This window comes from Miniopterus schreibersii (assembly GCF_964146895.1).
Source record: "Miniopterus schreibersii genome assembly, chromosome: 6".
Taxonomy (NCBI): domain Eukaryota; kingdom Metazoa; phylum Chordata; class Mammalia; order Chiroptera; family Miniopteridae; genus Miniopterus; species Miniopterus schreibersii.
The window spans coordinates 82,484,998-82,510,639 of NC_138107.1; the positions used below are offsets into that span (position 1 = coordinate 82,484,998).

At 41.6% G+C, this 25,642-nt stretch overlaps 1 protein-coding gene across 1 annotated transcript in view; it reads left to right on the top strand.

Annotated features, from left to right (window-relative positions):
* The first annotated feature begins 6,577 nt into the window (after positions 1–6,577).
* ESR1 (estrogen receptor 1) overlaps positions 6,578–25,642 on the top strand; it is a 269,720-nt gene continuing 250,655 nt past the window's right edge. The window contains exon 1 of the mRNA XM_081140673.1: positions 6,578–6,719. The gene's annotated coding sequence lies outside the window, so the exon portion shown is untranslated. The remainder of the gene's footprint in view (positions 6,720–25,642) is intronic.

The following is a 25,642-nucleotide window of genomic DNA, read 5'->3' on the forward strand; positions in this document are numbered from 1 at the left end:
TGTCCCCCCAGATGAAGCTTTAGTGCTGTAGAGGGAGGGACAGAATTGGGTCTCTTTGGGGCGAGGTCCCCCCATTCCTCGTTCCCAGCTCCAGGGGCCGCTTGGATCTGACTTGGTAATTGCTGAATAGACCTAGAATTCTGAAAACCTTTGGAAGGAAAGAAGAATGTTTTGTAGACCTTTTTTTTTTTTTGGTGTGTGTGGCAGTTTTTAAGTTGTTAGTTTTTAAAATCAGCACTTTTTAATGGAAACAACTCGACCAAGAATCTGTCACAGAATTTTGAGACCCATTAAAACCATGTTTAATGAGAAAAAGAAAAAGAAGAGATCTTTTTGGAGTTTTACAAGTAAAATATTCAAAAACAAGAAATGGCAATCCCAATTTATTTTAGAGGAAAGGTGCCAATTGTAAAACTTTACTAATTTGGTAAAAGGTGCTAATTTTGAAAAAGAAAAGTAATCATATAGGCAATGTTAAAAATTAAAAAAGAAATTTAATAGTACATAGGCTAGCACATTAAACATCACATTTGCAATGATAACGCCCCATGTCCCTTTAGCGTTCTGTGCTTCAGTAGCCTTAAAGATTCAGATACAATTTCTAGAGACTGTTCTCAGAAAAATGCACATGTGTTCATGTAGCCAAAGGTTAGATATGATTTCAGGGGGTTCTGGAATCATCCATGTGGATCCCTGCATTGGAGGGTGGAGTCAGCAAACCACTAAGGCTAGAAAGATTTTATGAAGGAGAAATGCAGATACACAGTAATCAGCAACATTTAGCTGCGAGAAAAATGGTGGCAAACACATTCATTGCCCAAGTAATGGCACAAAATTATACTCACGGTATTATCCATTTTAAGCACACTTTACACTTAGGGTAACCTAGTGACCCAAATGCTTGCTTTTTACTGGCTGCTGTTCTCTTATTTTACTTAATGCAACACTGTGCAATTTAAATACGCTATGTCTTGTCTCTGTTGTAATTATCTAGTTCTGTTCCTTGTTTCCTGTCTTATTTTTTTTGCTTCTTGCCCCTATTTCAAGGACCTTGAAGGTACTGGGACTTGGGGAATAATAGTTTCCAGGATAGATTTTGATATTGTAGCAGAAGTTTTCCAGATGTACACAGGGATGTGCTTGGGGGCTGAAGCTACCCGGTGCCCCTGTAGATGGTCAGTCCCTGCTGTTTCTACTGCTTGGGGAGCAAGGTGATGCAGGCCTCCTCGGATAATGGGCATGGTCAGGGGTGTGGAAGGACAGGGTCTTGTGTCCTTTGATTCACACTGAGATTGATTTGAATGAAAAAAGCCCATGTCCAGGCATTTAGTGAATTACCGCCATGGATCTAGATGGAGTAAGACCCATTTCCAGGTAACCTACAATCAGTTGGTGGCAGGCGGTGTGGGAGGTACACAAGTGACTCAGTATCAGGCTAACTTTGCCGTTTACCTAGGAGTTACAAGTGTTCAGTAGAAGTGTGTTTCCGTTCCGATGCTTCAGTTACCAGGTTGTCATGCAATTCATCTGTTGAAGCGTTCATTTCCTCTCCTAGACACAATATTGTCAAGGTCCTGTCTAGTCCTCCTGGCCTGGCACAGAGGAGGTGCTTCCTAAGGACTGGCTGGAGGGGAGAGGTGTAAGCAGTGTGCTGTGGAGACTGAGAGGTGGGTGAGAGTGGGAACAAGGCACTGCTGGGCCATCAGGGAGGGCGCCGTGGAGAAGGCGTTCTTTGAGATGAACCGTGAAGAAGTGGCAGGATCATGACTGATCAGACTACGAAGAGGCCGAAACCTAAGCACAGGATAGTGGGAGCGGGAAAGAAGCGGCTTGATCAGAGATTGAAGCCGGAGAGGTGGGCCGGGGCCTGATTATCTGGGAGATGGTGAGTGGTTTGTACTTAATTTGCTCTTGCGATGACATGAGGATGGTGATTAGTCAGGAAGGAAATCTGGTGATGATGTGGTTGATGGGTTAGAAATAGAGGCTGGTGGCAGTCGGACTGGTCAGGACCCTATTGTAACAGCCTAGTGCAGGCTGGAGAAGGCTTGAGTAATGATATGGAGATGGAAATAGCGATGGAAACTGGACATATTTTGGGGTGGAGTCAAGTTCTGGTAATTCACAGTTCCCTAGAACATACCAGCCCAGGAAAAAAATAAGATGAAAATAACAACAACACAATTTTTCTCTCCTCGCTCTCCATCAGCTGTTTTACAGTCTGCAGTCCTTTTAAATTTTTCCTTCCTTTGGCACCAGGTAAGTGAGCAGATGCTGCGGGACTTGCCACAAGTGCTGAGTAGCCCTGCAGGGCCCGCCGAAGCCACCAGTGTCCGCCAAGGTTGGCGCCGTGGTGCCAATCAGAGGCGCCAACGTGGGCAGGCCGAGGGGGAGTATCATCAGGGGGAGTACCCCTCGCTCCGAATTACTATCTGGTTTAGGAATCAAAGCTCCCCTTTGCTTTCAGTGTCTTACAGAGATTTTTCTTCTGCTTTTTTATAGCAACTTCTCATTTCATTATGAATTAGGTATTTGTGCAAGATGAGAAGCTGACGGAATTAGGACAAATTCTGTGCTGTAGTTAAAAATCGTTTTTCTCTGGCACTGGCTCCTGGGCCTTGGATGAGATTTGTCAAGTTTCCCTTTCCCCTTAGAAGGATGCCTTCCATGAAAATAAACCACTGGAAGGGCCTCCTCTCTTTGAATCCTGGTTAAGACCCATCGTCCCACGGCGGAGAAGCACGTGCGCTTGTGTATCTGGTGACAGGACTGGTGAGCAGGAGTGGTGGCGAGGGACTGGGGTTTGGAGAAGGGCAGAGGGGCAGGGTCTTGAGGGGAGTAAGAAGGGCCGGAGAGATATTTTCTCTGCTCAGCAGAGTAAATAGCTTTTCCATTTTACATCGTTTATTTTTCAGGTGTTATTTCCTTTGTCATCTCTGTAAATATAAAAGCCCATTTATTTCCCTAACAATTTTTTTTCAGTAATTATTTCCTCACATGGGATGTTTGTGACTTGATATTTATTTCTATAGAAAGGCATGTGACTTATGAAGGCAGATTTAATTTTAATTTTATTTTTTTGTCTTTTTTTCTTTATTTTTATTGTTGACGCTATTAGAGATGTCCCCAGCCCCCGCCCCCCTTTGCTGACCTCCACCCAGCCCCCAACCCCTCCCTCTGGCCATCAGCACACTGTTGTCAATATCTATGGGTTATGCATGTATGTTCTTTGGTTAATCCCTTTACCTTCTTTCATTCACATTTAATTGAATTATTGATCTTTTTGCAAAAGTATTTTCTGCCTGACTTTGCTATTTCAAGGAAGACAGTCCTTTTTCCTTCCTTTTCATTTTTTCAAGAGACTCTTTTTATCCCTATAAGCTTCAACTAGAGAGTTCCAATGTTGCGTAAATGACAGTGATGTCATCAGGTGCTGGTCATATTAAGGCTGTTTTCAAATACTCTGGACTTGTACAATGAAAACAGGACTGCTGGATTTTATGCTTTTTGCCACAAAAACTAGTACCTGTGATCAGAGATGAGTATTTTAGTTATGCTTTTTTGATGGCAAGAAACAGGAGCTCTTTTAAATACCTGGTCATAAGAGTTATGGAAGAATTTGTGTAATATCCACAACCCCACCAGTGACCAAGGCAGCTGTAGCCAGACCCTGCCATGTGCTGTTCATGGGCCCAGGGCCCCATATTTGTGCATCTTGGCTCACTGGTTCTTTGTTCCTGCATAATTTCATTTGCTAAGGGCCTTTGCTTACTGTGATCCCCACTCTACCCAAAACTTCCTTCCTGCCTCTGTGTCTCACTAGCTCTGTCTAGACTCCCAAATTTTACACTCCCAAGAGCTTGGATGTGATTGGTTAAGTTTATCTGTTCACATTAGGTCATGTCCTTGATCACTGGCCTATCTTGGTCCTGTGGATGTGACTTGGTTGTCTAGGCAATAGACCTAGGGCAGGGCAATTTCCCTTAGAAACATGAGTGAGTGGGTGCTCAGGTACTGACTGGACTCTCAAAGCTAGCGGAGTTTCAATTTCGATTGCTTTCGTGGGAAACCAGAAGCTCAGAGCAGCTTCTATAGTGTGATAGCGTCTGGATAGTGGTTAGCGCAGTACTCAGTTTCCATTTCCAACTTCCATTCCACATCTTTTCTGATAAGGACAAGTGAAGAATCTCTGCCATTAACTATGTAATTGAGTCCCAAACTCCTCTATGAGCCAGGGCATTAGACAAAAAACACACACTCCAAAGCAAAAACCTGGGTTTTATTTTCACCTGCATCACCCAGATCACAGCAGGATTTTGCCTGAATGACCCAGACAGATTGCACCAATTTTCTGCTTTACTTTGCTGTGGAGTCCAGACTGATAGTGGTCCCTTCTGGAATGACAGGAGGTATTAAAAAAAGGCTGGAACCTGGAAAGATCTCTAGAACAGTATTGTACAGCTTTCCTTAAATTGGCCTTTTCTTATTTTTTTTCCAGTTTATCTAATAATGGTGAATGTAATTTAATTAGAAAGTTTTCCTCAAAGGAGATTTTTTTTCTATAAGAAAGCACAGAATATTTAAAAACAATGTTAGTCCAAGTAGACGCTTTAATTTTTAGTGATTTCATTAGAATGATAAATGTTAAGATGATTCATAAATAATTAGGTATCAATCTGTAGAAACTGTTCTGACCCATTCGCTGATAACCTCTCCATTTTTTCTTCCCATGAAGACGTATGTAAACATATGTGTTCCCATAAACGTATGTTCTGTTGTGCTGGTCGTGATTCTGCAGTGGAGTGTTAAAATCTTGGGTGCTTGAGTTGACCACCTGAGTCCGGCTGACTCCAGCTGTGAGACGTTGGTATAGATACTGAATGTTGGTTCCCATGGTTTCCTCATTTGTAAAATGCGTTTCCGACAGTACTTGCCTCGTTGGGTTGTTATGAAGGTACCTAGAATAGAATCTGACATCTAGGATGTACCCTGAAGATATTTGTTATTATCTTTATTCTCTCCCACTTGAGAAAGCACATGTTGGAATGGAAATAGATGTCACTGATGGTCTTTTAAGGATAATTGACCTAATTTCTATTTTATACAGTTATATTTTCTAACAAAAAGAATAATCTATAATCTTCAGTTCAGAATCTATTGAGTGTCCTGTTTTGAGACCTGTTGCTCTAAGTAATTTTTCCTCTGTATTGATGTGTATAACTGATTTTAACAGGAAGCTAAATGCTGTTTGAAAAGCATAGTTCACTCATTTTGGCAAATAAAATAATTGAAGGGTTTCATTAATTTAGAAGAAACTATTTTGCTTTCAACACGTTTAAGCTGTTCAAAACATTTTATCGGGGCATTTACCTTTTGCCAGAAACCATAATAAAACTATTAAAAATCTAATGCCCCCCTCCCCCCAAGCACTAGTACATGTGATTGTTCTTTCTGTAAGTGAATCCTGTTTCATGTTTCTTAAATTGAATGGAATACTTTACCTGTTAACTAAAATGTGTCCTGCTCTGTGTGTTCTGTGGAAGTTAACCTCAGACAAATGAGCATATTCAAGTTATTTTATGGGTAGCTCACAAGTATGGAGAAGATTGAAGACAGTTAAGATCCTTTCTTTCAAAATGTTTTAAAGCACTGATGATGATAATTTTTTCCTCTCTTCTAAGCCGATTCTGAGATTCACCTGTTGCCCTCCAGATGCAAACCTTCGCTCGGAGAATTCTAGGAAACCCAGCCAGCCGGGCTCCAGCCCTTCACCTTCTCTTCCATCCTCACTTCCAGAACACCGGCCTTTCTTAAGATTTACAGAGCAGAAAAATCATGGTTTTAAAAAGCCCTTTATAATACACGCTACCTAAACCACAGCAGACTTTATAAGGTATTAAACTTTCAATATTATTTTAAGAAGATCCAATTTTCCTTTTTAGCCCATTTTTTACTTCCGAATGTTTATCTCAGGGTAAACAAAACCAACCCCCCGCCCCAACCCTTCAATGCCTGGCTGCAGGAAATGCCAGGCAGTTTATGGAAAGGCATGTGACAGAAGGAAAGGCTTCAGTCAGAGGGACACGAAGCCTCTGCAGGTTACTGCAGCCAAGAACCTGATTAATCAGTGACAAGCAACCCGGAGCGGGCTGCTCGGTCAATGGCTGAACAAGAACGTTCGGGAAGCGCTCCCCGCTCGCCGGAGGACTCGTCCTCTCTCTTGCTCTTAGCCGTAGCTAAGTTTGGATTAGCAAAATTTACGTCCTGAATGAATGCTTTATTTGTTTTTCCAGCTCCACATGCCTGTCTAGACTTCAAGCTTTATTAGCAGTAAAGAGAAAATCAGCTGGATTACAGAAAAAAAATTCAGGCCGATGAAACAGATTACTCAGCCCTGCGAAACTGACCCAAGCGCTGGGAAACTCCGAACCGGGCCTGGTGCGGACGCAGGCAGGCCACCCCCTCCTCTATTCTGTCCGGGAGACTTTTCCATTCCTAGTCAAATGGTGGTGCTAGTTCTTTAGTTTTGAGTTACTGCATTTCCTAATTTCATGGTCATAACAGCCTCCTGTCTTCTGCCTCAGAGCCGGTTCCACCAAAACTGAAAATGCAGGCTCCATGCTCAGAAGCTCCCTAACGGGCTCGAAAGGTTAATCTCTCTCCCTCGCCCATGCCATTGCATAAGAAGACAGCCTCTGAGTGGCATTCCTCTCAAGTAGGTACTCCTGTTTCTTCTCTTTCCGGTTCTTCTTTCCTGTTTTGCTCTCTGGGCTCCCACTTACAGGCGCGAGGTAACTTTAGAGCTTCCCTCCCCTGTGAAAAGATGTCCCTTCTGCTCGGAAGGCTCCAGGGATATTTTGCAAGGCTGCTGACAAGTGTAGCTGTGACTTTAAGAGGCTGAAGCGAAACCCGGCGCGGTGGCCATTCACTTTCGGAGCAGAGCTCAGCCGATTCCGAGGGCAGCGTGACTGCCCTGGTGGCAGCGCAGCAGCGACAGCCCGGCTGGCTGCCCGCCTGCCGCAGGCGGCGTCCTTGCTGGGGCCGACCCTAGCGGTGGGCCGCGGGGTGCTGGGATGTGTCAGAACTTGAAAAGTTATTAACTGGGCTGTTGGCGGGCTGGCCTGAACGCACTACCTGCTTTCTTGATCTCTGGTGCCGTGTTTGATGTGGGTTTGAAGTAAGCAACCTGAACGAGCCGTTATTTGTTCCCCGAAGGCAGTGGAGGTTGCTGAAAAGCTGCGCAATCTAGCAATACAGAGGCGAGGCAGACGCCCGCCCGTGCCCTGGCGCTTCGGGCGAGTTCTTTCCGGTCCTGCTGCCTCAGTTTGCCCCTCTGTGGAAAAGCCCCGAGCTCCCTGCGGCCGGACGGTGCGCACGAGTGCCTCCCCCGCAGACGGCCGGGCGATGTGGCAGCCCCCGGAGGCAGGGCAGGATACTTTCACTTTGGTCAGAGGCGTGCCCCGGGCTCCAGGAAATATGCCTTAGGTTGGAGGTTTCAGGCTTTGTCACGAGGGACACTGTTTCTTGTTCTCTCGGACATGCCCGTGAAGCCAATGTGATTTCTCTTTTTTAACTTGATGTAAGGGTTGGGCTTTATCGGGACTTGAGTCACGGCTCTGATTCCTGTTCAGAGGTGCCAGATTTCTATTGCTTTTATGGGCCAGATCTAATAGGCTCGCGGAGCAACTCCGAGTATGGGGCTGCTGGGAAAATCACCTGGTTTTGAATATGTTTATATATATATGTCACATATGCGTGTATATATATACATGTGTGTGTGTATGGGTACATATAAAAAATGAAATTGGATGGGAACTTCTGAGATCGAGGGTCCAGAGTTTGTTGCTATCCCATAAAATTCCTTCCTATTTCTCAAACGCAAATGTTTGTTCCAATTTTATTATTATCTCATGAAGACTGCCCACTAGGCCTAGGCATGCGTGGCTATAATACCCCAGAGGTTAGACACAGTATTGTAGAGGTTGTTAGATTTTCAAAGAAATTAGGAACAACAATAATGTCAATATCAGAGATGGGACATGTAGGAGAAAAAAGCAAAATTTTGACTATGAATATAAAGGTTATATTTACTCACAGGGTATTTTTCTTAGACCCTTGGAGATACTTGTTTTGTTTTATTGCTTGGGCCAGCCAAGGAAAGGGGGAGAGATCATGTGTCTTAAACTTGCAGTAAGAACAAAGTTCAATAATTATCTGTCATTTCAATGAACTCTATATCTTTTATTCAGTTTTGGATTTAGAGGTAGGTACAGCCTGCCTTCCCCCCCACACTCACTCTAGACCTCTGTACAATAGAAATATGCACACTGGGGCCTGCTGAGCAATTTGTATTGCTATCTGTGGGCTCTCTGAGGATTTGTCCGTTTCTTTCAGCCCAGTTGATCAGAACAACTGCTGGGGCTCTGGGCCCAGTGGTTGGGCTTCAGTTTGCTTTGGACAGAGAATAGCTCTGCGTCACGGTTGTAGACAGTCTACAAAGAAAACAGGCAAGAATGACGGTGACCCAGCTCTGGGTAGACTGTCTGTCCACATTGTTTGTAAAATATCCATGGCATGTATTTCATTGATGTTGGTTGAAATGTGGTCCTGCCCACTTATCTTTATTAGGGCTTGTACTATCTCTTCACTCCTAAAATGTTTTGTTAGAAAGCTTGCGCTTCTGTTCAGGTCCTCTAGAGCAGAAACTCTTTGGTGAGGACTTAGACATTAGGTTGTTTAATTCAAATCCACATGAGACGGCTGAGTTCATAGCTCCCTCCGCTGTCTGGCTGCACAATTTTACCTCTGGCCTCTAGTTCCTCATCTGCAAAGTAGGGGTATTATGAGTAACTGCGGATATAATTGTATGGAGTAAATACGATTGAACCACTCATGAAAGTACTCGCAGTTGTCAAGTGTCAGAAACTCATTTTTATTTCAAGCCTAGTACAGTGCCTGATGGTAAATGTTGTTTGAGTAAATGACCAGAACTCACGGTTAGCACAGTAGCTGCTAATGGTCAGCAATGTGGCTGCTAGGAGTTTGTGTCCAACTGACAATAACTGGGAACTTGATCCGAATCAAAAAGGGCAATAAATCTATGCAGCCGAGCAAGCTACTTGTCGCCATGCTGCTGCTTTTGAAATGAGCATGAAGTGTTGGAAGAAACAGCATAAGAACCTTCAACACCCTTCTCTGCACTATTCCTCTCCTTTATGACCACAAGGACAGTCACATTCCTTTGTGATGTGAAGAGATGCAAAAAACACACAACAAAATTGTTTTGACATCAAAAGAAGCATTTCGCCCTGCCCGGGTGGCTCAGTTGGTTGAGCACAGTTTCATGAACCAAAAGGGTTGCGGGTTTGATTCCCGGTCAGGGCACATGCCTAGGTTGACGGTTCGATCCCCGGGTGGGGCGCCTACAGGAGGCAACTGATGGAGATATTTCTCTCTCACATCGATGTTTCTCTCTCTTGCCCTTCCTCTCTCTCTAAAATCAATAAACATATCCTTGAGTGAGGGTTAAAAAAACAAAAGAAGCCTTTTACTTGGTTCTTGGGCAAGATGTGAGTCTCTGCATGTGTAGAGTTGTGCTCTCACTTTTCATTCAACTTGAAGCCAAAGGCCTGGGATAGCCTCTCTCACTGTCTCTGTAACAATTATTTAGTGCACCTGAGATGGTAGCAATAACAATTAAATTAGCACTTAATGTTTAGGGAGCTCGTACTTTGTGCAGTGCTGTTTGTGGGCATTATGGCAGTTAACTCTGACGATGATCTTACATGGGAAACAATATAATGATTCCAGTTTTACACATGAAGAAAGTAAGGCTTAGCAGAGTTAGGTAATGTGTCCAACGTTAGACCACTTTATAAGTGACAGTCCTAAGACTCGAAGATAAGCTTAGCTATTTCGAAAGCCCACACCCTCAGCTATTACTTGATACAACCTTAATCTCTAAAGTTTTTGATCACTATGATCCTTGTCTTAGAGCAGCAAGCTGAGCATCTAAGGCCAATCAGAAATAATACTGTACCCTCTCTAAACCTCGGTAGCTTCATCTGTAAAAGGGGAATGATCGCCCTGCCGGGCGTGGCTCAGTGGTTAAGCATTGACCTAGGATCCAGGCGATCAGGGTTCGATTCCCGGTCAGGGCACATGCCCGGGTTGTGGGCCGCGGCCAATCAATGACTCTCTCATCATTGATGTTTCTATCTCTCGCTCCCTCTTCTTTCCTCTCTCTGAAATCAATAAAGATATATTTAAAAAAAAAAAAAGGGGAATGATGACACCTGACTTACAGAAGTTTGTTAGCTATTGATGAAGATTAAATTAAATAAAGTCTGTAAAAGAGCTTTGTAAAAAGTTCAGTTTATTAAAATGCCAGGTTTTATATGGAAGGTATAAATCATTACTTAGTTACATGTAAAATCTTGTCACCAAGTGACTGAGAGCAGCCCAGGTATGGTGCTATGAAGTGGGTATGAGGCGGCTTAGAGTGGAAGGGAAGGAGGGGGGGAAAGAGAGAGAGAAAGAAACATAGATGTGAGAGACACATTGATTGCCTTCTGCACCTACCCTGACGGGCCAGGGATCGAACCTGCAGCCCAGGTACTGCCGTTGACCTGGAATCGAACCCTCGACCCTCTGGTGTGCTGGCCTACGCTCTAACTGCTGAGCCAAACCAGCCAGGCTGGCTGATTATGCTCTAAGGGACCGAGAGTCTGTGCACTGGTGACAGTGTGGGCCAAGAGTCTAGGCGTCCGGGCCGCGTGGCAGAGCTTGGCTGTGCGGATGGCGGGGGTTGAGCAGGGCTTTGGAGGGGTGGCCGTGGGTACACTCAAAGAGCCTGCTGCTGTCCTCTCTGACGAATCCTCTCCCTGGGCCACCCTGCACTCTTCAGGGGCTCCCTGACTTCGCTGAGAGGTCAAGTGGCCAGGAGCCCCTCTAGCCTTCGGTTGTAAAAACCATAGTGACTCTTATCGGCTGCACAGCCCGAGCTTCATTTCTTCAACCCCAGCCTTCAAGGGCCTAATCTGGCGTCACCCTCCTATTTATAGCTGCAACTCTCAGTTCATTGGCGTTTCCTGCTGAAAACGGATACAAATGGGGCACCGTCTTCCAGGTCCCCTTTCTTGCAGCCTTTTGGGCACTACCAATTACAGGGGGAGGGGAGGCCACAGCAAAATAATCCTGGGGGAGAGGAAAGTGTAAGACTTGCTCAGTCCCTGTGATCATGGCTCCTGTGCGAGGTTCCTGCCCTTCGCCGTGACCATGGAAGGCCGCTGCGGTTTTGGCATTTCTTTTTCCTCTCATGTTCTCACTGTTCTCTTATCCATTTGGCCAGCAGCTGAGCTCTCTGCATACATCTCTTCCCCTAGGCTGGTTCAGAAGGTGCCCGCAGAGCCCCTTTGCAAGTAGGTAATCTGCATTTTGGAGACCTCTCCTCCTTCTGTTGTTCATAGACATAGCCTCATTGGGGTATGTCCTTTCTGAATTTCAATAAAGGCACTAAGAAACCCATAAGAAATTTCAAGTTTTTCTCACAGAAAACATTTGTTTTTTTTTGTACTTTCATTTTTGTAGCCAATTATTTGTCAGGATTCATTTTCTTAAACCAAATACAGAAAGGAATTTAATTAAAGATGATCACATCATAGATACAATCAATTTTAATATATTTCACTTTAAAACTGTGTGACAAATACAGATATAAATTTTTTTTTATATGGAAGTTTGAAAATCCTCCTTGCACTGAGTTTTACTGAAGGATATTTAGAGATTAGAATTAGTCAGAATCCAATATAGTTCAACTTGACACACACTGTTAAACTCTTTCCCTGATTATGTTTATGGAATGAGTAATATTTACAAGGGTCCGGCTGTGGTTTATTAAGATCTGTCCCAGAGCCTCTGCTCCCAGCCAGACTGAGAGTTATTAAGATCTGTCCCAGAGTCTCTGCTCCCAGCCAGACTGAGAATGCCTGAGGTGCAGAGAGGGGTTTGTTCAGCCTGCCACTCCCATGCCCTGGGAGGTGCTGGGACATGCAGGGGTTTGGGACATAATTGTGTTGGGTTCAGTAGAGCCCAACCTGCTCTTCTCTCTCAGGGCATTCACTATCACTTATGGTCAGTAAGGCACATTATATTGTTACCAGAGAATCAAACTCCTTTGTCACTCGTGTGATCGAGGTTCTTGGGGTACCGCTGAAATAAGAATTTTCTGAAGCCCCCACGAGAGAATGAGATGTGGAAGGGGGATTTATGTGTGTAGAATTACACTTCTTGGGTTCCAGTGTCCCCTGCCCCTTAAGCCAGTCCTGGAAAAGGTGCTGCTGGAGCTCCAGTAGAGCCAAAAGCAAGGCCAGTGTCCAGAGCTTCCCTTCCATGTTGCAGCAGGATCCAGTTGAGCATCCAAGCTAATTAAAGTCCGTTAGTCCATGGTGGGAGTCCCACATGGCCGTGAGCCACGTGGGCGCAGGGGAGCGCAGTCCCCTGCAACGGGATTCCCAAGAGGGCCCAGTGCGGTGAGAGAGAGAAAGGGAACCTCCTTTGTTTGGAAGTTTAAATATTCAGGTTTCTTGAACTTACATTGGCCACACCCATTCTGGCCACTGACTCACTCCCAGGTGTGACTGACCAGCAAGCACCTTCCCACGTCACTCAGACCTTACTGGACGTGCATCTAAACTGCCTTTGTCCAGTCCCTTCCCCCATTGATCAGCCAGGGGAACATACTTGGAGAGTGTTAAATGTGGCTTTTTGGCAAAGCTGTATAAATGACATGCCTGATGGCATATAAATGGCATATCTGATCTCCCCTGTACTCCTTTCCAATTCAATAATAACCAGGTTATTACAACAGCATCAATATGACATCACATTATTACATAATGCCCATGATATGTACTGTAGACCATAATATTACATAATACAATAAGGTGGAGTGGAATGTGACGAGTGCTTTGGGAGTGATGAGCGCCATGGTGTGGAAGCACAAAGAGGGGAACTTATTTCTGGTTAAGGGGGAGGTGGGGGAGGGGTTCGGGTTTAGTAGAAATGGAGGAGATGATTGGGGATGGTGTCACTACTTGCCCATGACCTTAAAGATGGGTAATGTTTATACAGGAAGGTATAAGGACAGGGAAGACCATAGTAAAGGCATGGGGAAAAAGTTTTGGGGAATCACTAGCCAGCCTCGGAGGAACATAGGTGAAAGGCGTGCAGGAAGGTGGCATGAGATAATTCAGGAATGGAGTCAATGTCATAGTCGTGGACTTGCTAGTGTAGGTCTTAAAGATTCTGGAGTAGAGATGGAATGAAATAAAAACTTAACCTTAGAAAAATACTGTGTGGATTGAAGTTTTTAGGTGAAGAGTGAACACATCAATTTGGAGGCAGTTAGACTAGTTCAAGAGAGGTCTAATACAATTTAAAAAATTATTTAGAGCTTGCTCTTTGAAACGATTGCTTATGATTGTAAAGAAGATTTTGTTTCAAAAGTGACTAGTGGAGAAAGAAGTAGGTTGGGAGTCAAAAGCTATTCCTCTGCTACTGATGTGCTGAGTAACCTTAGTAAACCACTACCCATGCTCAGCGCTCTGTTTTCTCATCTGTAAATTGGGTGTAATAACTACCAAACTCCCATCAAAGATTCTGCTAGTGATACAATGAAGACTAAGTGATAAAACTTTGAAAAGTAACATACTTTATATATGTGTAAAAGGCTATTAACTTAGAAGTATTTTTCTAGAAAAATATTTTATTTGGAAAAGATACAGATTCAGAGGAAAATAGTTCATATTTCTATTAGATTAGACTAAAATTATAATTTGTTTATAATGATTAAATATGTACTTTATTTTCTGCAAATACCATGCTGTTTCGATTATTGTCATTTTGAAGTATAATTTGAAGTCGGGGAGTGTGGTACCTCCGGTTTTGATTCTTTTTCTCAGGATTTCTTTGGTTATTTGGGCTCTTTTGTGGTTATATGTGTGTGTGTGTGTGTGTGTGTGTGTGTATAATGATTTCTTTGTTCTATTTCTTGAAAATGCCCCTGGGAACTTGATGGGAATTGCATGAAATCTGCATTGCTTTGGGTAATATGTCCATATTAACTATGCTGATTCTTCCAATCCATGAACATGGGACATCTTTCCATTTCTTTGTGTCTTTTTCAATCTTTTAATAAATTTAATTTAAAAATAAATAGGTACTTTATATTGGATACCGAACAAGTCTTTTTAAAAAATTTATTGTGATAAGACCACTTAATGAGATCTAACCTCTTAACAAACTTTAAATGTACAATACGCTTTTGTTGACTACATGTACCATGTTGTACAGTAGACCTCTAGAGCTTATTCAGCTTACTTAGCTAAACTTTATACCTTTTGATTAATAACTTCCATTTTCCCACCTCCCCAGACCCTGGTAACTACCATGCCAGTCTTTGAGTTTATGAATTTGACTATTTTAGATACCTCACTTAAGTGGAATCATGCAGTACTTGTGTTTCTGTGACCAATTTATTTCACTTAGCATAACACCCTCTAGGACCATCCATGTTGTCTCGTATTGCACAATTTACTTCTTTTCAAGGCTGAATACTATTCCATTGTATACATATACTACATTTTAAAATTCATTCATGTTGATGGGCATTTAGGTTGTTTTCACATAAAACAAACTTTTTTGAATAGTGCTGAAATGAACATGGGAGTGCTGTCTATTCCAGATCCTGGTTTCAGTTCTTTTGGGTGAAAGCCCAGAAGTAAGATTGCTGGATCATCTGGTAGTTTATTTTTACTGTTTTGAAGAAACTCTGTACTCTTTTCCATGGCAGCTGCACCATTTTGCATTCTCCTGGAGAGTGTGCCAGGGTTCCAATTTCCCCACATCTTCACCAACACTTATCTTTTGTGTTTTTGATAATAGCAGTCTAGATAAGTGAGAGTGATATCTCATTGTGGTTTTGATTTGCATTTTTCTGATCATTAGTGATGATGAGCATTTTCTGATGTACCTGTTGGTCCTATGTATGTCTTCTTTGGAGAAATGCCTATTCAAACCCTTTGGCCATTTTTAAATTGGATTATTAGTTTTTCTGTTATTGAGTTGTATCAGTACCTTGTGTAGTTTGGAGATTAACCCCTTATTAGATATATGGTTTGCAAATATTTTCTTCCATTCCATAGGTTGTCTTTTCACTCTGTTTATTGTTTCCTTTGCTGTGCAGACTCTTTTTAGTTTGATGTAGTCCCACTCCTTTATTTTGTTTTTGCTGCTTGTGCTTTTGTTGTCATATCCATGAAATAATTGCCAAGCCCAATGTCATGAAGCTTTACTTCTATGTTTTCTTCTAGGAGTTTTACAGTTTCAGATCTTACATTTAAGTCTAATCCATTTTGAGTTTATTTTTGTGTACTGTGTAAGACAGCGTCCAATGCCATTCTTTTACATGTGGATATCTAGTTTTCCCAACACCATTGTTGAAGATTAATTGGCTGTATGTGTGTGGATTTATTTAGGACTCTCCAATCTGTTCTATTGATTTGTATATCTGCCTTTATGTCAGTACCATACTGTTTTGATTACTGTAGCTTAATATATATTTTGAAATTAGGGCCTCTGGCTTTGTTTGAACACATCTGACTGCACCAAGTGAATGAAAGCATTGGACTAGGAAGCTCTATGGTCCCTGTGGCTATACCATTATATGATTCTATAGTTCTTGCTTTTAGAATAGTGAGTTGAGAATTGATATAAACACAATCAAACCCATAGGTATCTATTCTGTGAATAAAAGAAAGACATGCAATCATTCTATTGATTTATGTGCTTTATGCTTAAGGGAATCACCAAGTCCAGTGATTTGAGGATAGAGGGAAGAAGTCACATTATACTTTCTCTTTCCCCCTTTTTCCTTCTCTTCCAAGGAGAAATAAAAGGTAAGGGCAGTTAAAAAAGAAAAGGCGAAGACTTATTGGGGGCAAGGGTTAGGGGAAAGGCCAAGTACACTAAGCAATTTAATTTCAGTTACAATACATCTCAAATGTTGACACTCTACTTCTGAGAATGTTTCATGGCAGACAATGCCTGGCTTTATATTCTAAGCAGAAGCACAGGGAGAGAGTGACATCCTAATATTCAGCATGAAGAACCTTGCTCATGTGGATTTGCTGGCTGATTCCTCCAGATCAATTAGGCTTCACAAATCGAGTGACTTCAGATCTAGTTTGTGAAGAAAAAGATTCATAGAAAAATGTTTTCTAGGAAAGGAAAACCAGAAAGCAAAGATCTCCTGCTTACTGTGGCATTCGTGTTGCACAAACAATATTAATGTAGTTGAGTAATGATCACTCAGAGCAGTTCACAGATTACTCATGTTTAGACTCTGCAGGGCCCTTGCTTTACTTCCTTCACAGCACCTGGATTCTGTCCATTTTACTCCCCCCTCAGCACTTGGAATATGAGCGAAATTTAAATGTGCCAATTTTCTCTTTGTTAGCAGTCATGGTAATAGATTGTTTGATGGGGAAAGGGGTTTATGCTGCTAAATAGAGGGAAGTTTTCAGATTGTTTGAGGCTTTGATTTGTGGATGGTATTTCTAGAATCCACTACCACCAATATTTGATAACCGAGGACATTAGATAAGTTTGTAGATTTATAAAAGCGTAGCTAACGAGGGCTGCACTTGACTTCTTTATCCAACCCTTCAGTTCTAAATTTATTGCCAGATTTATTTATCAGACTTCTTCTCAGAGGAGTGCTATTTGCTGTGGCCACAAGGAAACATCTGTGAGCTTAAACCTTAAAGGCATATAGCCAGTTAGAACATTTGGCCTATAAAGCTTAGATTGCAGAAGAAAAAAAAATTAATCAAGGCAACCCTTAAAAATATCAAGAAGGCAACTAAAAAATGTCTTGTCACGGAAAAACTGAAGTATTAAGTTCATGTTAATTAAAAAATGTCAGAATCCATAATGAATCAGCTAGGAGTTGCCATATTACAGCAAGTTTGGAAGTTGATGTCAATCTCTGCTGGTAGGATTTATGGCAGATTATATAATGGAATCCTGAGTCCCAAGAGATCAAAGGAAATGCTGGCTCTTTCTTCATGCATTCTCTTAGGTCAAGTCTACCCAACAAGAAGCCAAGTGGAGAGTTGAGCAATTATCTAAAATGGGTAGTAGAGACTGCCAAAACCAGATAATACATAACCAGAAAGTCACCATGGAGGGAGAAAACATGGCTGAAAATAGAAGAGGTGAGGGTAAAATGTCAAACAATTTGGTCAGTGTCCACAGTCCAAATTGATTGGATAACAGCCAATTCCTTGTTTTGTGTAATTATTTAGAATAAGCCTGAAAGACTGGGGTTAAAAAATAAAAACAAGATGAGTTTATTACCAAGGTTGTTGCATGTGTGTGCAAAATTTTTCCATATCTGTATTACTATCTGTGACATGTCTAATTCTGAGTATTTCCAGGGATTGGATTCCACTGTTTTCAATTAATGGGTCAAAGTGGTTGAAGAAGCCCAAGTAATCTGTAGACTCACATGGAGAAAAATTCTCTTTCATAGATTAACTGAATGTTATATTTCTAGCATATACTTAGAGATTTTCTATTGGAAACTCTGATTCTTTTTTACCTTTGTCATTTCCTTGCTTGACAATTTCCCTACCCACTTGATTTTAGTAGCACATAATCACTGAAGTAAACAAGCCCACTAGATTAGGATTTGCATTACTCTGCTTTTTAACTCGGGTTAAAAATAGGATTTTTAACTCTGATTAAAAAACACACACACACAAAACTGCCAAGGTCTCAGATCAATATGATACTTTTTTTTTTTTCTATTTGATATAGAAACCATAAACCACTTTCTCTGAGCAGATGTTTCCTAGACCTAAAATATAGTTATGAGTTCATTGGCCCCTATAAATCTGTCACTGGGTACCTGCTAATTCTGAAGACTCCTTAATTCAATGTTAGACTTTCCATTTGTTGTTGTTTTTTATTGAGAAAAAGTTCATAAATTAAGTTCATTGCTGCTTAGAAGAAAAAAATGCATTTATGCTAGTCTTTTAGATGAAAAAAACAAAGTTACGAAATTAAGTATTTTTTTCACTCTGTCTTGTCTTGTATATTTGAAGCCATTAGATACCATTTCACAAACAAAAAATAACCCAGGGCCTTTTCCAATATCTCATGCTGCTGACGTTTGAAATCCACAGTGAAAATTGCCTGTGGAATATTCCTGAAGCACTCTAAGGGAGTCTATTGGAATATCTTACAATAAAGCAAAAGTTTAGGGAGAATTTTATATGCAAGTAAGGATTAAGGAAGTTGTTTTATAAGTAATAGGATAAAAGTGTTTTAAGTGGCATTGCTAAATTCCTCATGTGCTTTGTGCAGTGACGGCTTTTCCTGTCATATAGCAATGTCTGAATTTCTGCAGTGAGCCCCTACCACACAGCTACAGCAGGGGCAACTCTGCTCTTGAACACGTGTTTGGAGATACTGTGGGCCATGACTTTATGCTCTCCTGGCAAAACTGATCTACAGAAATGGAAGTCATTCTGTAGACCTGAGGGGATCGACTAGATGGCGGCCTATGGTTTCTGCATAAGGGCTTGCCAGTGGTGTCCATGGTAAATATTTGTGCCCCACTTAGCTTTGTAAAAGAATACAGCCAAGGAGTTGGAGCTGAACAGACTAGTGAAACATTTATTCTCCAGTGCCTATTGCTAAGTGAGGCAGCTTTGATCTTTAAACACTTGTTTTATTTAAGTGAGGAATCAAACCAGCTTTAATTAAGCAAATCTTTAGAAACCACTCATACCACCCTTTCGCTCCCTCTTGAAAACAAATGAGGGAGAAAACTAGAAACACTACAACACAAAACCTCCTGCTTGTTTCCCAGGATGGTAGGGCCAACTCTTAGCGCAGCTCTTTTGAGAAAGTCTGTTCGCGGTTAATCTGAGTTCTGAATCACGTCTGAATCTGAGGTGTGTGTGAACATATCAGTTTCCTCTTTCTCTCTCCTCACCTCTTCCATGGATACAGAAGATGCGATTTGGCCATTCGGTTTGGAGAGTAATTTTTCATTTAATTTCTTTGACTTTCTAGCCTGTATTGCCAGGGGCTTAACAGTACACCCGGTATCCCTGTGTGCTTCCTGAAGTGAGCGTTACGGTCTGTGAGCAACATCCCCTCCACACACTGTGTGGTCGAAGTTTCTTTACATATTATTGGGGAGGTTAGAAAATTTAGCTACAACGATCAATAGTATATTCTACATGCAGAAAACCCAAACGTAAAAAAGTCCCCCCCTTTTTTTTTCTTTTCATTCTTGGGCCCCTCAGAGCTTGACCATAGCTTCTAGCAAGTGAAAATATTTCCTGGTTTGAATTTCAGAACCTCTTCTCTTGCCAGTTGGATGGTGCTAATAAGAAGCAAAATGTGAGTGTGTGTTTAATATAACCCTAAAACAGGAGAACATCTTCAGAATATAGACTTTGCATTTTCAGTTACCTACCTAGAAAGAGACATGATTCTTATGTCCTCAATCATTGAGAAGCCTTTCTATTAAATTTATTGTTGAAAGTGACAAGTGGGCATTTCACAAGGGAAAAAATACACCTTGTATTAGGCGGACAATTGCCATTTCATTTGCATTTGTGATCACTAAACAATCATGTCATTTTTCATTTAAAATTTAAAAGAGAAAATAACTTACTGACCTTCAAGTCCATTTCTCATTTCCTCCAAAGAACATTTCTAAACTAGTTAGCAAACCTCTTGAAAAGCCACACATATATTATATATCGAAAGTACAAGTTGTCACCATTGCCCAAAGCCAACTTGAGAGGCTGTGTGTTTACTTAGCAGTTTGTGAATCCAGCACCAGGCATGTGACAGAAAAGATTAAAAGCCTTTCTGATTTGTAAATACAGTGCTATCCTTCAAAACGTTCAAGAGCGCAGGAGTCAACCGAGGAACACCGTAAGGTGTATTTTTATGGAACCTGCCCAAATTGCAAGCGACGCAGTGCAAGGGGGGTGTGGGACGCAGGTCTGTCTGCCCATCAGCTAGAGATGCCCGTGGACTAAGCCTGGTTTCACTAAGGACCAGACTGGCACATACTGCTCAGTGTGGTAACTTCCTCGTTGTTGAGCTGGCCTGAAATTTCAGGAAAATTTCAGTTGGGCCTTGTCTACCCTGCTGTGTAGGAAATGAAGGTTTCTAGGCAAAGACTTTACTTAGTGACTAACCCAAATATTAAATAAAGTCACTAGTTCCAGGCTTTGCCACTGTCCTCAGCAGACTGGTCGGGCCAGTCTTCTGAAGGTGACTGTTCCTGGGGATCTGTAACCGACCACAGAGCCTCTTCTGCTAGGGCATGGCTCACGGCAGGCTGTGTAGAAGCACCCGCAGAAACTCCCTGGCACAGCGATTTTAAACAGCTATTGTTCAAATCCTTGTATTAAGGGCCTGAATATTACACTGTGTGCCCACCACCCAAAGTCAAATCATCTTCTGTCACCATCTATTTGGCCCCTTTACCCTTTACTATCCCCCGCTCCCATACAGATCATGTATCATAGAAATGTTCACTTGAAACCTATATGATCTTATTATCCAGTGTCACCCCAATAAATTAAATTAAAAAGTAAGAGCCTGAGCTGCTGTGAATGAACTCCCCTGTGAATCCCAGGACTCCTAACGGGGTGAGCTCACTCAGCTCCTTACTTCCAAGGGGCAGTGCCTGTAGCTACCTGCCAGCTCAGTGTAGACAGCTAGTTTGGAGAGCAAGGAGAAAGGCAATGACAGGGGAAGGAAGGAAAAGGCTTTTTTTAAACAAATAAATGAGCCCTCTACCCAACTGGGGCGGGGGAAAGAACTAATGCAGATCGCTAGGAGTTTTTCAATACGTTACTTCCTTTTTTGCCTTTTGTGTCTCTACGCGTACCTGTCAGTCTCCGAGTGGTCTCACATCTGAAGCTGGTTATTGCAGAAAGGCCTGAGGATGTGCTGTTGCTGGGACTTTGAGAGAGGTCAGAACCAGGGCCACTGGGATTCCTGATCCACTGAGCTCGCTGGGCGTCTCTCTGAATAACTGTCTCTTAGGTAATAGCACCAGAATCACATTCCTCCGTTTTTACCGCCTTTCCATTTATTAACAACACGTAACACCAGTGTGCTCCCCCTCCCAAAGATATTTGGCTCTATTAACATTAAATGTTGGTCTTACGTAAAAAGAATCTGAGGGCCAAAGAATAAAACACACAAAATATGTTGGTAAGTTAGTGTAATGCCCACATTTAGGGTTGTTTCCCAGCTAGTCTTTCTTCCTGTTCTTTGTTTTTTTAAAGATCCAACTCTTAGGTTGCAAAAATCAATTCTTTAAAATCCCATTTCTTTTATATTCTACTTTGATCATCCCTGGAATCAGTTCAGTCAAGTAATTAATATGATGACAGTAATACGACCTCTGCACTTATCGATCCCATTTTCCACTGTCCTCGGTGCTTTGCGCCTTATAGAGAATAGCTTACTTAGTCATTACAACATCTCCAGGAGTGGGGATCATTATACCCATTTTCTAGGGAAGCAAGCCGAGGCTTAGAGAAATCAAATAATTTGCTGAAGACCAGCCAGTCTGGAAGTGGGATAACAAGATTTGAACTTAGAACAGTCACCCAAGATCCCAGCCACTGTAAATATGGGTTTACAGGGTATGTTTGCAGGCACAGGGCTTAGATGCTGAAGGAGATACGGAAACAATATAAAAAGAAAAAGTCTCTTCCCTCAAGAAGCTTGTAATTCACTGAAATGAGAAGCTCAAATACTCCATGTGAATTATTTTTGTCTCCATTGCATGGAGCAACTTCTTATGATTTTCTTTTCACTGTTTAGAACTCATCTACTCAAGACAAGAACTCTAAGACTAAGACTTTACAGCGTGTGTGGACAGTGACATTTCGACTTTCATCGTTGTATGAGTACATATTCCTGCCTATAAATGACTCTTAATAGAGTTGACTGATTATATCTGGATCAGTTTCTCCCCCCCCCCCATTGCTTTTTCAGAGAGAGTGGGAGGGAGAGAGAGAGAGAGAGAAACATTGATGTGAGAGAGACACGTCGCTTGGTTGCCTTCTGCAGGAGGCCTGACCAGGACCAGGGATCGAGCCTGCAACCAAGGTACTTGCCCTTGGTCATAATTGAACCCGGCACCCTTCAGTCCACGGGCCGACGCTCTAACCACTGAGCAAAACTGGCTAGGGCTTGGATCAGTTTTTAATTAGCAAAGAGACAACAGGCCAGGGTTAACTGACCAGTATTGCTATTTATCAAGTTCAATTCCCATTCCGACTTCTCCCCCACTAGTGAAAATGTGCCGCCAGATTTGATCCCAAAGTAGAGAGGCGAAGGGGTCCTTTGACCGGTAAATCACAGCCATACCATCTGGTTTGCTTTGCGAATTAAATTTGACACATATTAATGGTAAACATGATTTTGGGGTCCCTGGACACATATGAATTAAAGATGGCAAGGGATGACTCAGATGTATAAAGACTCGCAGAGGGAAAGATAATCCACAAAATTGGTAAATCGCACATGAAAAACCAAGAACTGCTTACAATATAACAATATATGTTCATTTCCACTAATAAATAAGCTCTGGTTATGTTCTCTTTTTCTCTATTTGGGTCAAATTGCTTCTCTGCTGTATTTCCATTCTTTCTAGTATAAATTTGCTATGATTTCTCCTGGTTTTGACTCTGTCTGTGGCTTTAATCTTGTCTCTAAGTAAATTGCAACCCAGTAAATATATTCTAGTATTGTTTATTATAATTCTTGCCTTTATGCCGGGTGCCAAGAGAAGGGACTTCTTTTATTAATTTATCTATCTGGGTATGTGCTAACAGGAGCCCTAATACACACTTTGATTATGGTTGGTTGAGTCTAAAAGATTCAGTTCGGTTCATTCAATTTACTTTGGCCTGTCTACAGAACAGTGCCAAGCTGCAAATTATAGTAGTTTTCTACTCATATTGTTGACCTGACACATGGTAGCAAATAAGATGGACGAGAATTTTCTATCTCGTCTGAAGCTCTTTGTATAAGACAATAACACATCCTCATATGAAGTGAAATTCTTAGTCATCAGGGAGTTTGAGTTCCATGATGTCAAAGGGAACCAGTCAGCAGAAGCTAGAATCAGCCGAGGACATTCAGGCACATAGGTAGTCTACATTTTCTTTCCATTACAACTTTCAGCCATTGTTTTGGCATCTATTTAAATATTATCAGTAGTTGCACTGGCCAGTGTGACCTGGTTGGTTGGATGTGGTCTTGTGCACTGAAAGGTTGCTAGTTCAATTTCTGGTCAGGGCACATGCCCGGGTTGTGGGCTTGATACCAGGTAGGGGTGTGCAAGAGGCAGCTGACTGATGTTCTGCTCTCGCATCGACGTTTCTCTCTCTCTCCCTCTCCTTTCCCCTCTCTCTAAAAAATCAATTAAAAAAAAATCTTAAAAATATCTTAATATATTATTGCCCATCAAAGCATAAATAAAATTTTGTTGAGTATTGACAAAAATTTCAGAACAGTTTTGTGATCTTTAACTCAGCTCAAATGTTCAGAACACATTCCTTGTCATTACTTTAGCAACAGGGGAGATTGGCTAGTGTGTTTTAAAAAAAATCAGCCCATGTTTCTGTTGATCTTTCTTTGATCCCATTGGGCCATGGGAACCAGATGTAGTGAGAATCCTAGTTGCGTCAACTAGGAAGCAGAAGTCCTTCCCAGGGATGGGTGGGAAGGGAGAGGGGAGGGGAGAAGCATGCCTCAGAGGGCTGATGTTTATCTTGTTGGCCTGCTGGGCCCTCTCAGGGAGGATTTTCTGGGATAGGAACACAGCTCACTGGTTGTCCTTGCTGTGCCAGGAGGCTTCCCCAGCCGCCCTCACTGCAGGCTTGTCTGGCTCCCGCACCAGTGCCTTTGCCTTGCGTTTCAGCGGAAATCCTCTTTCCCCAGGAGAACCAGGGGAGAAAAGTGTTTCCAAGGTTGAGACTCAGACCAGACTATTGAAATCTGCTCTGGCTGGAGATCTGGAGAAATCAGTTATGAATGTTGTTCAGGAGAGGTGACATAGAAACAGCTCTGCTGGTTTTCATAGGAAGCTTTCTGCTGTAGCCTCTGAGAGCCGCCTGCCTGAGGGGTTCCTCCTCAGAACCTGAGGCTGTGTTGTGTTTTGGGGTTTATATGATACTGGGGGGACACTGTGTTAATCTAGGGGGCTCTCTGCTTCAACTTGTTATCCAGATGCTGTGGACACAGGGTAATGCCTCCGGTGGCCTTGACACTATGAATTCATTACCTTTCTTACGCTTCTATTTAAAAGTGATTCTTGTGTTTTGGCTCCTGTAGAATGCATGATAATATTAACAAGTTCTGAAAAGAGAAAAGGAAAAATAAAGATGTAAACAGAAATCACCTCCATGCTCACCAGCTACAGATAATCACTGAAAATATTTTAGTATATTTTCTTTTCATCTGTTGCTTAGTATGTATGTATATGTATTTACTGGTAGATATTTGTACATTAAAAATTTCCCACAATATAATGTTAACAAAAAACCAAAATACAAAATTCCCATTTATAAAATACATACTTTGTGTTACATACACACACATATACAAAGTATGTTTTTTGCAAGTGGAAATTGTGTTGTATCTTGGGTTTTCATTAACATTGTATAGCATATATGTATAACATGTATACATAATATACACAGATATGTATATGTACACACACATCGCATACAGTATGTATTTTGCAAATTAAAATTATGTTGTATCTTATAGAATTTATTTAACATTAGAATTTATTTAATTACTTAGGTGTTATAATAAGCATTGTTGTCCACCTCTCTGTTTATTTCCTCAGAAATAATTCCTAAAAGTAGAACTACAGTGTCAAAGGGCAAAGCTACTTTTAAGGTTCTTGCCTGGGTATTGCCAGATTTTTTCTTCTTTCCTTTTAAGCATTATTATTTTGCAGAAACTCTCTTTAAAGATTCCAAGGAAAAGTTGTCCACAGTCCTTTCTAGAAATCAAATCATTATTTTATTTGGCCATGTAACCTCTGGTTCTTGTCCATGGACTTATTCTATTATTGATTTTTTTTCTTAATATAATGGATAAAATTGTATTTTCTACTTTCTGCATTTTCTTTCGTTGTTGTAGCATGCATATTTTCTGTCATGTTACAGTCTTTTTTGTCTTTCTTTGTCCCTTCTTCCTTGCTTTTTCCTTTGCCTGTACCGCTTCAGAGACACCAATGAATACAGCTTGACGTGCTCGACTCCCGTCTCCATACTCACCCGACCTATTCAAGCGCACACACTGATACGCAGGAGGATGGGCCCTAATTCTCTTAAAATGTGGGCTCAGGCTGTATACGCAGTGTGCGCGCGTGTGTGTATTATTCTGTATCTTAGTTTTCTCACTGAAATAAATTTTTGAGATCTGATAAAGATATATTTATCTTATTTTTTCAATACTTGTATGAGGTATAAATTTGCTAAAATTTATTTAAGTATTCTGCTGTCAAAAG